This window comes from Lipotes vexillifer, unplaced genomic scaffold, assembly GCF_000442215.2.
Source record: "Lipotes vexillifer unplaced genomic scaffold, Lipotes_vexillifer_v1.1 scaffold707, whole genome shotgun sequence".
Lineage (NCBI taxonomy): Eukaryota > Metazoa > Chordata > Mammalia > Artiodactyla > Lipotidae > Lipotes > Lipotes vexillifer.
The window spans coordinates 732,037-744,181 of NW_006781931.1; the positions used below are offsets into that span (position 1 = coordinate 732,037).

The following is a 12,145-nucleotide window of genomic DNA, read 5'->3' on the forward strand; positions in this document are numbered from 1 at the left end:
TGTGGATTATAAGGTATGTATTTGCTTAATTAGAAAATAAGGCATTTTTTCCAGAAGTATCCTTCTTGAAAATATTTGAGTCATTATAAATTGTCTCCTATTAAAAAGCATCTCTCAGTTGCTTTATCTTGATCAATTAAGTTCTGTTGGGAAAATGCATTTTCGAAGGACTTCGATCATTATTAGCTTTGGTTACTTAATAGAGGCATTTGATAGAATAGTTAGAAAAAAAAGATGGACATATTTAACCAGGTTGATAGTTTTTTTTAATGATTTCGCTCTGGTAGTGTTGGAAGTTGTAAAAGGAGCCTTTTAAAGATCTCTTATAGACTGTCAGACAAGAACCCCAAACTCATGGAGAATGGCAAGGAGTAACTGCCACAGCTCCATAGGTGCCAGAAGTAGACAGCTGGATTCAGTGGATAAGAGCAGGGCAGTTAATTACTCATAGCACAGCAGACAGAAGGGGCATCAGCATGGCAGTATTGGTTTCCTGCCCCCAGGTCCCACAGGGTGATGTGATTGGCAGAGATGGTGGCTATGCATTGCATCTAAGGAACCCAGAGTTAAGTGCTAGGTACCTTTTGGCAATCAGGAAGCAAGCCAGTCCTTTCCCAGGGAGTAAGCAGTCACATGGTAATTATGCTGTGGTCACCTTGACCTGTTGAACTGTCTCTTGACCAGTTACTGAAACTCTTCAGTATCACTGGATGGTTAGGTCTTTCAGTTTGGTATGTATGGCAGGCATGTACAAGGACGTTCAGAACTCATGGCAGACTGCCTCTCTCAAAAGAAGCAACAGAGATAATAGATGCTGAAAAATACTTTGATAAAATTTAACACTCAGTAATTATAAAAACTGTCAGCCAGCTAGGAATAGAAGAGAATTTCCTTTATTTGACAGGCGTTTGCTATACTGAATGGTAAAGTTAGAAGCATTCTCCTTAAAACCAGAACAAAGCAATAATGCCTGTTTTCACTGCTTCTATTCATTATGGTAATGGTGGTCTCAACACCTTCAGTAAGACAAGAAAAATGAAGGTTAAGGGTTAGAATGAAAGAAACAAAACTATTTACAGATTGTATAATTATCTATGCAGAAAATCCAAAGGAGTCTATAAACTATAGAACTACTAGGATAATAGCAAAGTTCAGTATAATAAAATCAACTATCAGCAGCATAAATTAGACAACGAAATTTAAAAATACTATAGCAGGGACTTCCCTGGTGGCGCAGTGGTTTAGAATCTGCCTGCCAATGCAGGGGATACAGGTTTAAGCCCTGGTCCAGGAAGATCCCACATGCGATGGAGCAACTAAGCCCATGCGCCACAACTACTGAGCCTGTGCTCTAGAACCCGCAAGCCACAACTCCTGAGCCTGCATGCCACAACTACTGAAGCCCACACGCCTAGAGCCTGTGCTCTGCAGCAAGAGAAGCCACCGCAATGAGAAGTCCACGCACCTCAACGAAGAGTAGCCCCGGCTCGCTGCAACTACAGAAAGCTCTTGCGCAGCAACGAAGACCCAACACAGCCAAAATATATATATATATATATATATATATATATATATATATATAAATTAATTAATTACAAAGATACTATAGTATGAAAACTATAAGGAGTAATAAGAATAAATTTAACTGAAGTGTGTGAGACCTATTTGGATGAAATTACAGGTCATTTCTAAAGAACATTTTAAAGTCCTGAATAAAAGGAGCAGCATAGCATCCTTGGCTATGAAGAGACAGTATCACAAATATGTCATTTCTCTTCAGATTCAGATGTGAATTCAATGTGGTTCCAGTCTAAATTCCAGGATTTTTTTTTTTTTTTTTTGCATAGAAGTTGGCAAACTGATTCTAAAATTAATATGAAGAGTGAAGGGCCAAATAGCAAAAATAGTATTGAAAAACATGTGAAGACTGAATATGCCATATATCAAAACTTATTAAAGCTGTAGTAATGTAAACAGTGAAACAGAATAGGGAATCTGGAAGCAAACCTAGATATTGAAAAACATGTGAAGACTGAATATGCCATATATCAGAACTTATTAAAGCTGTAGTAATGTAAACAGTGAAATAGAATAGGGAATCTGGAAGCAAACCTAGATATGTCAAGGAATTTAGGATATTAGTAGTATTAAAAATCAAATGGGGAAAGAATGAACTTTTTAATAAATAGTACTGGGACAAACTGCTATCCGTTTGGGGGGAAAAAATGTGAAATTGGAAGCCTGGCATGTCAACATAAATAATCTGATATACTAGAGACCTGAATATGAAAAGCAAAATTAAAAAAAAAAACCACAGCTTTTGGTTAGATTAGCTAATGGTTTATATTTCTCCCTAAATAAACAGCTCTTTTGTTTTTTGAAACAGCTCTTGGATTATTTTAATTCTGTTGTTTTTCAGTGTTTAAAATAAGAGTTTCTGTTTTTATCTTTTTTCTTTTTGTCTTTTTTAGCATTTTTTTCCCTGTGCCTGTGTATAATTTTACATAAATGAAATAAAATCATATATGTGACTCCTCAATCTTAACAGCTATATTAACAGCTTGGTGTATATTCTACTTTTCTCCATATTCATAGGCATTTGGGGTATTTGATTTTTGTTAATGAGATCATGTTACACACACTTTTCTCTAAGTTGCTTTTCTCCTTCAGAGGCTTGTGAAAATCCCTCCAAGTTATTTGGTTTACCTTTAATTTGAATCTTTTTAGTGGCCAAATAATGTTCCATTTTGTGGCTATACCAAATAATTTAGTTGTTCACCTGTTGATGAATATTCATGCTATTTCCAATACAAAACAGTGCTGCAATAAATCTGAGTACATAATATCTTTAAGAAACAGTACTTTGGTTTCTATGGGATAGATTGCCAAAAGTGGAGTTTCTGGGTCAAAGGGCATATATATTTTAAATTTTAATAGATGTTTCCAGTTTGCTTTCTAAAAGCCTAAAACACTTAGCTTTCATTTAAAAAATCTAATATTTTAATTCAAGTTTAATTTGTTTTTCTTGCTTTTCTTTTTTTCTTTTTTTTTTGCAGTACGCGGGCCTCTCACTGTTGTGGCCTCTCCCGTTGCGGAGCACAGGCTCCGGACGCGCAGGCTCAGCGGCCAGGCTCATGGGCCCGGCCGCTGAGCTGCATGTGGGATCTTCCTGGACCGGGGCATGAACCCGTGTCCCCTGCATCGGCAGGCGGACTCTCAACCACTGAGACACCAGGGAAGCCCTGTTTTTCTTTCTCATTGGTGAAGCAGTTTTTATATTTTATTTTTTAAATTTTTATTGCAGTATAGTTGATTTACAGTGTTGTGTTAGTTTCAGGTGTACAGCAAAGTGAATCAATTATACATATATCCACTCTTTTTTTTTCAGGTTCTTTCCCCATATAGGCCATTACAGAGTATTGAATAGAGTTCCCTGTGCTATACAGCAGGTTGTTATTACTTATCTATTTTATATATAGTATGGTAAATGTCAATCCCAACCTCCCAATTTAACCCCCGCCAGTCCACTGGTAGCCATAAGTTTGTTTTCTACATCCGTGACTTTACTTCTGTTTTGTAAATAAGTTCATTTGTACCCTTTTTTTTAGACGCCACATATAAGATTTAGATTCCATAAATATCATGGTATTTGTCTTTCTGTGTCTGACTTACTTCGCTCAGTATGACAGTCTCTAGGTTCATCCATGTTGCTGCAGATGGCATTGTTTTGTTCTTTTTTATGGCTGAGTAATATTCCATTGTATGTATATGTACTATATCTTCTTTACCCATTCCTCTGTTGATGGACATTTAGGTTGCTTCCATGTCCTGGCTGTTGTAAATAGCGCTGCAGTGAACATTGGAGTGCATGTATCTTTTCGAGTTATGGTTTTCTCTGGGTATATGCCCAGGAGTGGGATTGCTGAGTCATATGGTAGTTCTATTTTTAGTTTTTTAAGGAACCTCCATACTGTTCTCCATAGTGGCTATACCAGTTTACATTCCTGCCAGCAGTGTAGGAAGATTCCCTTTTCTCCACATCCTCTCTGCATTTATTGTTTGTAGATGTTTTTGTTGATGGCCATTCTTACCCTTGTGAAGTGTTTTTCTTATTTATTAACATAAGTAAAGTTTTGAAATTTCCTTTAAGCATTGTTGTAACTGTATCCCACTGATTCAGAATATGTAGCAATTTTATACTGATTCTGACATAGTATATTCTAGTTATTCTGTGATCAGAGAATGTTGCCTGTATTCTTACTCTACTGTTTGAAATTCATTGATCATTAGTTGATCAGTTTTCTTATCTGTACCATGAGCATTAAAATAAGATATTTTCTTTTTGAATTTTTTCTGGATATATTCATACACCTCAGTGTTCATAGAAGCACTATTTATAATAGCCAGGACATGGAAGCAACCCAAGTGCCCATCAACAGACGAATGAATTAAGAAGACATGGTAATATATATATATATGTATATATATATATATATATATATATATATATACACAATAGAATATTACTGAACTATAAAAAAAGAATGAAATACTGCCATTTGCAGCAACATGGATGGACCTAGAGAATATTATGCTAGGTGAAATAAGTCAGAGAAAGACAAGTGCTGTATCACTTAAATGTGGTAACTAACAAATAATACAAAGGAATGTATATACAAAACAGAAACAGATTCACTGTTATAGAAAACAAACTGGTTACCAAAAGGGAGAGGGAAGGTGGAAGGGACAAATTAGAGGTATGGGATTAACAGATACAAACTACTGTGTATCAGTATAAAACAGATAAAAAACAACTATATCCTGGGTTGACCAAAAGGTTCGTTCGGTTTTTTTCCGTAAGATGGCTCTAGTAAACTTAGTTGTCTTTAACTTCATTTGAAACAATTTTGACCGCTGTCATATCAGCGTGCATTAAAAAAAAAGACATCAAAATTGGTGAATTTTTATGTAGCCATTTTAATACTGAAGATGGAAGAAAAAAAGCAACATTTTTGGCATATTATGCTTTATTATTTCAAGAAAGGTGAAAACGCAACTGAAAGGCAAAAAAGATTTATGCAGTATATGGAGAAGGTGCTGTGACTGATTGAACATGTCAAAAGTGGTTTGCAAAGTTTCGTGTTTGAGATTTCTCGCTGGACGATGCTCCACTCGCGGGTAGACCATTTGAAGTTGATAGGGATCAAATTGAGACATTAATTGAGAACAGTCAACATTATACCACATAGGAGATAGCTGACATACTCAAAATATCCAAATCAAGCATTGAAAATCAATTGCACCAGCTTGGCTATGTTAATCACTTTGATATTTGGGTTCCACATAAGCAAAACGAAAAAAACCTCCTTGACCATATTTCCACATGCGATTCTCTACTTAAACGTAATGAAAACGTTCTGTTTTTAAAACAAATTGTGTCGGGCAATGAAAAATGGATACTGTACAACAATGTGGAGCAAGAGATCGTGGGGCAAGTGAAATGAACCACCACCAACCACACCAAAGGCCGGTCTTCATCAAAGAAGGTGATGTTGTGTATATGGTGGGATTATGAGCTTCTTCTGGAAAACCAAACGATTAATTCCAACAAGTACTACTCCCAATTAGACCAACTGAAAGCAGCACTTGACAAAAAGCATCTGGAATAAGTCAACAGAAAATGCATAATCTTCCATCAGGATAACACAAGAACGCATATTTCTTTAATGACCAGGCAAAAACTTACAGTTTGGCTGGGAAGTTCTGATTCATCTGCCATATTCACCAGACGTTGCATCTTCAGATTTCCATTTATTTTGGTCTTTACAAAATTCTCTTAATGGACAAAATTTCAGTTCCCTGGAAGACTGTAAAAGGCACCTGGAACAGTTCTTTGCTCAAAAAGATAAAAAATTTTGGGAAGATGGAATTATGAAGTTGCCTGAAAAATGGCAGAAGGTAGTGAAACAAAAAGGTGAATACGTTGTTCAATAAAGTTCTTGGTGAAAATGAAAAATGTGTCTTTTATTTTTACTTAAAAACCGAAGGCACTTTTTGACCAGCCCAGTGCTATATAGCATAGGGAATTATACCCATTATCTTGAAGTAACCTGTAATGGAATATAAACTGCAAAAATACTGAATCACTATGCTGCACACCTGAAACTAACACAATATTGTAAATCAACTATACTTCAACTTTAAAAAAGGATTAAGTGATTTTACACATACAATGCATATTTTACCATGCCTGTCACATAGTAATCATTTAATAAATGTTAACTGTGGAAAAAAAGCAAGGTATATTCTCTTTTCAGGGTATAGAGTTAATTTTATATGGTATATTCATTCATTTGGTAAGTGTTTACTATGTCAGGTACTCTTCTAGCCTCTGGAGACAATAAGCTCCTACTTTCACGAAGCCTACATTTTAGTATAGATTATAGATAGTAAACAGATAAAAAAACAAAACATAATTTTTATGAAGAAAAATAAAACAGGGTAGTGGAGTAGAAAGTGCTTCTACTTCAGCACCTTCCTGTACCTTCACTTGATGTCTGGATGTCTTCAGTAACATTTCACATTTTACACTATCACAAAAGCTATAGCTTTTACTGGCTGGCATCTTTCTGGAGCTTCTACCTAAAAGACTTTGTGAGTGGAAAATAGTTGTTGTTCTAGGGGGAAAAAATTACTGCATTGTAAACCAGACAAAGAAAGTAGTTGTGTATTTTTGTAAGAGAATAATATTCTGAGCAATTAGGAGAACCATGCTAGTCAGTGTTTTTGTTTTTGTCAGTGGGGTATACATAATAATTCCTTACTGTGGGAAGGAAATATTAGAACATTTAAAATATTTTATTTGAAACAGTTTTTAAAATTTAAAAAAGTTGCAAGAATAATTCAAAGAATTCCTGTAATCCTTCACCAGAGACCCCATTAATGTCTCCGACACTGCCCCAGTAATGCACTTTATAGCAAAAAGATCTATCTGACCTCATGGGTCATGTTTTTGTAGACTTCCTTAATCTGGAACAGTTTCTCAGTCTTTCCTTGATTTTTATGGTTGTTTTTGGCAAAATGAATACAGGACAGACATTTTATAGAATGTTTCTCAATTTGGGTTTTTCTATTGTTTCTTCGTGATTAGACCCAGGTTATGCATTTTTTTCTGATGCAGTTTCTGAAGTGATGCTGTGTTCTTTGTATTGCATCCTGTTAGGTTGCACATGCTGTTGATTTGTCCCCTTATTAGTATTGTTGTCTTTTATCACTTGATTAAGATGGGGCCTGAAATTTCTTCACTGTGAAGTTAGCCTCCTCCCTTAAAGTTAGTGTTTGTGGGGAGATACTTTGAAAGTATGTGATTATGCCATTCTTCCTCCCACTTTCACCCCCTAGTTTTAGCATCCATTGATATTTCTTGCCTGAATTAATTATTAATGAGATGCTTTTAAATGGGTGATTCTATAATTAGGTGCTTCTTTCTGTATTTATTATGCAGGCATTCTGTTGTGAGAAGAGCTTTCTCTTCTCTCCACCAGCCCCTTTAAAAAACAAAACTTTGTGCTTTGTGGTATAATCTGTTGCCACTATTATTTTGATGCCCAAATTTGGCCAGTGTGAATCCCTTCAAAGTAACTTCTGTGTTTTTTTAAAAAAAATATTTTGTTGTGGTAGAATATATATGACATAAAATATGCCATTGTAACCATTTTCAGTTATACAATTCACTGGCATTAATTACATTTACAGTGTTGTACAACCATCTCCACTATTTCCAAAACTTTTTTTTTTTTTTTTTGCGGTATGCGGACCTCTCACTGTTGTGGCCTCTCCCATTGCAGAGCTGCGGATGCACAGGCTCAACGGCTATGCCTCACGGGCCTAGCCGCTCCGCGGCACGTGGGATCTTCCCAGACCAGGGCACGAACCCATGTCCCCTGCATCGGCAGGCGGACTCTCAACCACTGTGCCACCAGAGAAGCCCTGGATAATGTCCACTTTTGATGTACAAAATTTTTAAATTTGATGAAATCTAATGTATCTATTTTTCCTTTTGTTGCTAATGTTTTTGTGTCATATAAGAATTTATTGCCAAATTAAGATCACCTGTGTTGTTTTGACTTATCTACCTCATTTTTTGATTATTTCTGCTGAAAGATGTTCATGGTCCTTTTTATACTTTCCCTGCCCTGGCCCTAAAATCAGCAATTTCTCTAAGGAACACAGGTTCTCTTTAGTGGAGAGTGGTTTTTTATAACCAAGATCTGGACACTAGGTGCGTGCATGTATGCGCGCGCGCACACACACACACACACACACACACACACCTTTACATCTGTATTTATTTTTATACAGTATTTACATATATGAGTTCATGGCAGTATCCTTTCATCTTTTCCATATTTTACCCTGCTTCTTCATCAGTGACAAACCTGGCTTCCATTTGTTGGTAGAGAGAGTCCTCCATGGGTCTCTTGCACTCCTACACATCTGGCCAAGTTACACCAGGAGTGCAAGGCCCTGATCACTTTTTATCCATATTATTTCTCAGAGCTGAGTTTGTAGTGAGCAAGCACTCTTGAAGGATAAGGTAATATCACCCTCTGTGTCAAAGAGCAGGCTTGCTTATTACTTGGGGTAAAAATAGTGGTTTTTTACTTGCGTTCCCCAAGTTCAGTGTTCCTCAGTTATGAACCAAACCCATGACATGTGCATCCATCTGGGCTCATATCACATCATCCCTGTGGAACTTGGGACCTGGGGAAACTGATGCAAATGTGCCAGCGCTTATGTTGTTTGCTGTGCTGATGTATTAAGTACTTTGTCTCTGACCCAAGAGTCTTGTGTCTTCTGCAGGCATCCATGAAACAGTAACAGTCTAACTCATTAGCTTGTAAATAGAGTAAAATCTGATCTCAGACCTGAAACCAGCACCCTCAATATATTTGCTTACATTCCTATACATAGTTAATCCTCTGACCCTGTCGGTCTTTCTTCTCATACTCCTCAGCACCTTCCTTTTGCAGATTGCCATCACTGGCTGCTACTGGGGTGCCTTGCTTTCACACCATCTTCCACAGGTCTGTTACTGGCAGTGGAACGTTCTGTTTTATGTGTTTCATATTGTAGCACATTACATACTTTATAAATCTAGCGCGTGTGTGTGTGTGTATTAGTGGTTTATATTCAAATATATTTTATTAATGGGACTGTGGAATCACTGGAAGCAACTGGATGAAATAACAGCTAACAGAGGAAAAGAGAATGTATCAAGTTTTCTATCATCCTCATGCAACAACCCCCCACTTGTCACTTTATTATTTTTTTTTAATATCTTTATTGGAGTATAATTGCTTTACAATGTTGTGTTAGTTTCTTCTGTACAACAAGGTGAATCAGCTATATGTATACATATGTCCCCATATCCCCTCCCTCACTTGCTTATTTAATAGAGCCACATACCTGGTAATTTATCTACATTTCAAGGGTATCATCACCTACTAATCTTGGTTCTGTATTTACTCAGTGATTATATTATCTATTTGTTCAAAACACACTTGTAGATGAAATTCAGAATATGTTAGGATTTTTTTCATTTTGTATTCAAGAAACATGTCATACTTTATTGATTTAGATAGAATGAGGTTATTTTTAACAGTCACTTTTCCCCCTGTACTTATGAGGTCTTATAATAAACCTTAGGATGGAATTTATTTAAAGTACTAAATAATATCTAAAAATATGGAACAAGAGTGTCACCAAGTGGTCACTATACTTTATTTTTAAATACTGTTTTTTTTTCCCTGCATTCACATATGGAAAATTTTGATTTAGTTAAGTATTTCATACATATTGATTTTTTAAAAAGAGTAGATTTAATTTTTAATTTTATTATAGCTATTTTATCTTCTTAGGTGATAATCTGTTTGATGGAGAAAAATACTGTATAACATCTTTTTTTCTTTTTTTTAAAAATTAATTAATTAATTTCTTTATGACTGTGTTGGGTCTTCGTTTCTGTGTGAGGGCTTTCTCCAGTTGCGGCAAGTGGGGGCCACTCTTAATCGCGGTGCGCCGGCCTCTCACTTTCGCGGCCTCTCCCATTGCAGAGCACAGGCTCCAAACTCGCAGGCTCAGTAGTTGTGGCTCACGGGCCTAGCCGCTCTGCGGCATGTGGGATCGCCCCAGACCAGGGCTCGAACCCATGTCCCCTGCATTGGCAGGCAGACTCCCAACCACTGCGCCACCAGGGAAGCCCCATCTTTTTCTATTTAGTTCAGGGGTACAGATGTTTATTGAGTGTTTACTATGTGTAGGCCACTGTGTTTGTATCACTGACTTACAGTCTAGGTAGTGAAATAGATGCACAAGTACATAGCATAATATAATACATGCTGAAGTTTCATCAAGTGCTGAAGACAAATAAGCACTTATCCTGTACTGAGGTTTTATTAAAAGTTTCTGGTAGGGGTGGATAATTTGAACAGAGCCTGAAGGAAAAGTAAGAGTTAATCAGAAAAAGAGTAACAAGGACCATATTCCTGCAAAGGGAAGAGCATGAGCAAAGCTGTGTAAAGCATGATGTGTAGAGCTATTAATAGGTGATTATGTAAGAGCTGGGGAACTGTGGGTTAAACTATAACTAAGAAGTCTGGGTTTTATTCTGTTAACTGCAGGGAACTACTGAAAAATTTTAGCTTGGTAGAAAGAGGGGGGCTACAGTAACGCAGGTTGTATCTTGTCTTCAGTGTAGGGGATGACTTTTAAAGATGACACTAGGGCTTCCCTGGTGGCGCAGTGGTTAAGAATCTGCCTGCCAATGCAGGGGACACGGGTTCGAGCCCTGGTCCAGGAAGATCTCACATGCTGCAGAGCAACTAAGCTCATGCGCCACAACTACTGAGCCTGTGCTCCAGAGCCTGCGAGCCACAACTCCTGAAGCCTGGGCGCCTAGAGCCCGTGCTCTGCAACAAGAGAAGCCACGCAATGAGAAGCCCGCACACCGTAGCCAAGAGTAGCCGCTGCTCACTGCAACTAGAGAAAGCCCGCACACAGCAACAGAGACCCAACACAGCCAAAAATAAATTAATTAAAAAAAAAAGAAAGATGGCACTAGAGATAGAATAAGAAACATGAATATCTTAATTGGAGAAAGGGAGTTGGAGTGGAGGAAAAGGGTTAAATTTGATAAATGCTTAGGAAGTGAAAAATCAGCAAGATGTGGTTGTTGGATGTGGGAATAAAGAAGAGGGGAATATCTGGAGTCCGGGCGGCGTCCAGCATGGGAGCCGGGGGACCACGATGGTAAAGAAGCGGAAAGGCCGCGTTGTGATCGACTCAGACACGGAAGACGACGACAGCGATGAGAACCTGGATCAGGGGACACAGGTTTGATCCCTGGTCCGGGAAGATCCCACATGACGCGGAGCAGCTAAGCCCGTGTGCCACAACTACTGAGCCTACACTCTAGAGCCTGAGGGCCACAACTACTGAAGCCTGTGCGCCTGGAGCCCATGCTCCGCAACAAGAGAAGCCACCGCAATGAGAAGCCCACGCACCGCAACGAAGAGTAGTCACCACTCACTGCAACTAGAGAAAGCCCACGCACAGCAATGAAGACCCAATGCAGCCAAAAATCAATAAGTAAAATAAATTATATAAAAAAAAGAGGGGCATATCTGGATTTTTTGTTTGTTTACTCTGCATGTAATAATACCATTATCTGAGATTGGCAGTATAGGAGGAATGGTTTCAAAGGAGGAGCTGCATTCAAAATTGAGGTTGTCCAAGGAGAAGGTATAGTTAGACAAGAGCAGTGGACTAAGGTCAGAACCCCAGGGAACACTTTTACGGAAGTGGTGGAAAATAAAGCTTTTTAAACGATATTATGGGTCACCTATGTCTAATGCAACTGAGTGATATAAAGATTAAAATATCTCTTGGGTTTGGCAGTGTCAGGATGAATGACATGTGAAGGGGCTGGATTCAGCCTGGGTGGATAACTTTTTAAAAAATACTTAACTGGGATGGAAAGTAGGCAGTGTTGTTAGCTGGAGAATGACACTGGCTAAAGGGAGATCACCTAAAACCTTTTTTTAGCTGATCAGTAATTTGAGCATATTTATAGGTTGAAGGGAAA

The 12,145-nt window shown here is 37.8% G+C and overlaps 1 protein-coding gene across 6 annotated transcripts in view; it reads left to right on the forward strand.

Annotated features, from left to right (window-relative positions):
• The window catches only part of PPHLN1 (periphilin 1), a 150,281-nt gene that overhangs the window by 36,587 nt on the left and 101,549 nt on the right, over window positions 1-12,145 (forward strand). The window lies entirely within an intron of this gene.